Source organism: Gadus chalcogrammus, chromosome 5, assembly GCF_026213295.1.
Source record: "Gadus chalcogrammus isolate NIFS_2021 chromosome 5, NIFS_Gcha_1.0, whole genome shotgun sequence".
Classification (NCBI taxonomy): Eukaryota; Metazoa; Chordata; class Actinopteri; order Gadiformes; family Gadidae; genus Gadus; species Gadus chalcogrammus.
The window spans coordinates 2,271,706-2,275,285 of record NC_079416.1 but is presented as its reverse complement, the minus strand read 5'-3'; positions in this window follow the sequence as shown (position 1 = coordinate 2,275,285).

Sequence of the window (3,580 nt, the reverse complement as noted above, 5' to 3'; positions counted from 1 at the left end):
CCTTACAAACCATTTGCTATGACCTCCACACCCCAACGAAAGCAACTGCAGACGGGATACCCGGCTCAATCTGCCCTACGTCATGATGGTTAAACTTGAGTGTTCATAGGGTTTTTAATCATCATATCTATGTTTAGGGTCAGTTTAATGGCTTTGTTTTGGTCATTTTAGATATTATCTTATTTTTTTCATTTGAGTTCATTTTAGATTTGTTCATTCAGTTTTACTTTGTTTTGGTCATTCCGATTTATTTGATTTGGGACGTTTAGATTAACGTTTTTTTTTACGTTGAAATTTACTTATGTTTTGGAGGTTTAGGGGGATGGTACTTGGGTCGGGGAAACCTCTGGCCTTTTCTTCTTTTTGGTCAGGTCTTCCTATCGTAATAATTATGATCCCTATATCTTAAGTTACATGACTAATAGTCCATCATTGCTACAATTACATTCACATCACTAAAGTAAGTTATCGCTTCAGATTGTATGTGTGGTTGTGGTAGGGGTGGTTGAGTGATAGCATATCTGCAAGAGTCACTACGTGCTTAATAATTGTGTGCTGCTAACTTTGCCAGGGCTCACTTGTAAAAGAGATATATATCTCAATTAGATTTCTCCCTGGTTAATAAAGGTTAAATAAAATAAAATAGACAAGGAACTATCTCACCTTGGTCGCGTCTAGGTAGCATTCATTGTAATGGTGTACGTTAAGTCTTGAAATTAGTTCTACAATTAGTTATTTAACAGCAGTAGGCTAGATGTAAGCAGTTGGTTTGTGATGGTGGTCAGGAAGGCTATGGAACCGGGAATATGTAACTTTTCTTCTGATTCTATTTAGTACCTCCAAAAGATAAACGTGTCTATCCACGAGTAAATCCTTCCCGAGACCATGTCTCATAGAGACATTGGCCTCTAGGAGACATGGGCGGCTTTGTGGCCCTGGTTCGTTTCCTGCTCTATCGGTCTAAACTGTGTTGCAGAGCTGCAGTTTAACATTCCACTCACAGCACTCTTGGTTTTTCAGCATTAGTTGCACTTTGCAAAGATGCCTATGCAGGCACTTTAAAAAACATGCTGGGGGGGATATAAACTTTCCCTTAAAAAAAGATTTTGCTTTCTGTGAGGTATATACAATGATCAAATAAACGCCACGCACAACAATATCGAAACATTCATTCTTGTACATTGTACATGATTGACTCCATGTTTACGAGTCTGTGTTCAAAGAAGAAGAGATTCAAGGACAATCAGAATTGTGAATGCATTCACAATAAGGGCATTTTTTTGTTAATCACCTTTTGAAACTAGTCATGATTATTATTAAAAGGCAGCCGGTATAAAAAATAATACAACCTTCAAACACCGGATCCGGGTATTGACAGTAATCCTTCTAGAATTGATTCCAGCATTTTTCTTTTGTATCAGACTCTGGTTCCACTGACGGGGTTACATTCACTGGAGATGACATGAGTTGGAATAAGAAACTGCTGTCTCATAAGACAGCAGTTTCTTATAACAGACGTTAGGGGACAAAGAAAGAAGTGTGTCTTTGTGTGCACCTATCAGTGTGTATGGGTGTGTGTGTATGTGTGTGTATTTGTGTGTGTGTGTGTGTGTGTGTGTGTGTGTGTGTGTGTGTGTGTGTGTGTGTGTGTGTGTGTGGTGTGTGTGGTGTGCTTGTGTGTGCGTGTAGCGTGTGTGTGTGTGTGTGTGTGAGTGTGTGTGGATGTGCGTGTGTGGTGTGTGTGTGTGTGTGTGTGTGTGTGTGTGTGTGTGTGTGTGTGTGTGTGTGTGTGTGTGTGTGTGAGTGTGTGTGTGTTCAGCCTCCGAGGGGATGAATGCTTTCTTTGGAGCCTATTATTAGAAGCAGCTGTTCCTCTCTACGCCCACTTTGCCATCATCACTCTGCCACCTCAGGATTTCCACAGCAAAAAATGATGTGCTGAACGTGAGAAGAATACTGTTCTGCTTATGAGCTGCGCTAATGCATGAGGAGGGAGAGGCAGAGAGAGAGCGAGGAAGAGAGAGAGGGAGAGAGACAGCAGTACTGCACCAAAATGCACTGCATTAATATGCGGACATGAGGAGAAAACCAAAGGATGGCAATGCCCTTGGCATTTATCTCTGTTCCCTCAATGTCCCCATTGTTGTACGCTCTCTATCTCTCTGTTTCTCTTACTCATGACCGTATTTTCGCTTCCATCTCAATTTCTCTCCTTTCCGACTCTTCTCCATATTTCACTGCAGCAAAGGGAGCCGGCGTGACAAACGTGGGCACTGTGAGCGTCAGAGCGATACGAGCCGTACTGCAGTGGGGCGCTGCTTGACCTAATTCCCCCCCAACCATTCGTAGGCATCATTACGGATGTGCAGTACTTGAAGACATCAGAGGGAAACTCTTCTGCGACCCACGTTTGATCCGCGGCATTTAGTTTGGGTCAATTTGATAACGCTAACTATGTACAAGGTCTTAATAACGATCAGTTAATGAATATGATTGAAGAGCAATGGAGATGGTAATTGAATTTAAAAATAGTTGTAATGATCAATTAAGCCAGTCCTTATACAAGTCTTTATATTATGGGGTCTGACCTACTTCTGAGACTTAGAAGTCAATTGTTTTTCACCTCTTGAGGGTTCACTAGCTCCAGTCGTGGTTTTAGAGGCTGTGACCCTTTTTCGCCTTTGTCAAAGAAGCCACACATCCATCTGAGATTAGGTAAATATTACCAAAAAAGCAGCTATAACAAAAATTAATTAAATTAAATTAGGAAAAACGTATAATTGTTAATGGTTTAACACTATAATGCATTCTTAGGGCCTGTACAACAAAAGTATAATTATTTTGTTATTTTTTACAGGGTCAAAGTCGTAGCTATGTAAACTAAAATGCGTACATTTCAGGAAATGCAACAAGTGTGAGACTGGTTTACTGTAATCAAATATTAGATGCTGAAAGTACCCAACAGTACAATAGTATCCCAACACAGTGATATTTTTGTCATGAAAATGTATGTTGCATAAATAGCAGTGATAGGAATGGTATTTCAGTGTATGTGGCGTACACTTGGCGTAAACTACGTAACCAGACATTGTGGATGAGTAGCCATGTCTGTTGTCCCTGCTCGCCAGAGTAAAAAACAACTAACGTTTCAGCAGAATGTATCGAACCTGTACATTGAACCTGTACTGTTTTGTGGCATAAAAAAGCTTGCAACGCTATATGCGTCGATGTAGAAAGTCTATTGCGCTGGGTGCAAGATAGGGCCTACACTGAAAAAGCCTTCTGTTGAACCAATTAAAAAAAAACAGGGTAATGGTTCACATCTATATTACATAACTTGAGCCAATGACAAATATATAGCTTGCCTCAAACATATTTCCTATGTTCACAAAAAACAAAATAATACAACTTGGCACCAAGTATAATTCTATCTTTGAATGAAGTTAATACATTTAAATCGTATGTTAAATCCTAAACAAAAAAACTATTGATTCACTCCAACAATTGTTTCTCATTTAAGAAATATCTATCAGAAATAATTTGTTTTATCCAATCAAAAGATTACAATTTATCAACATTG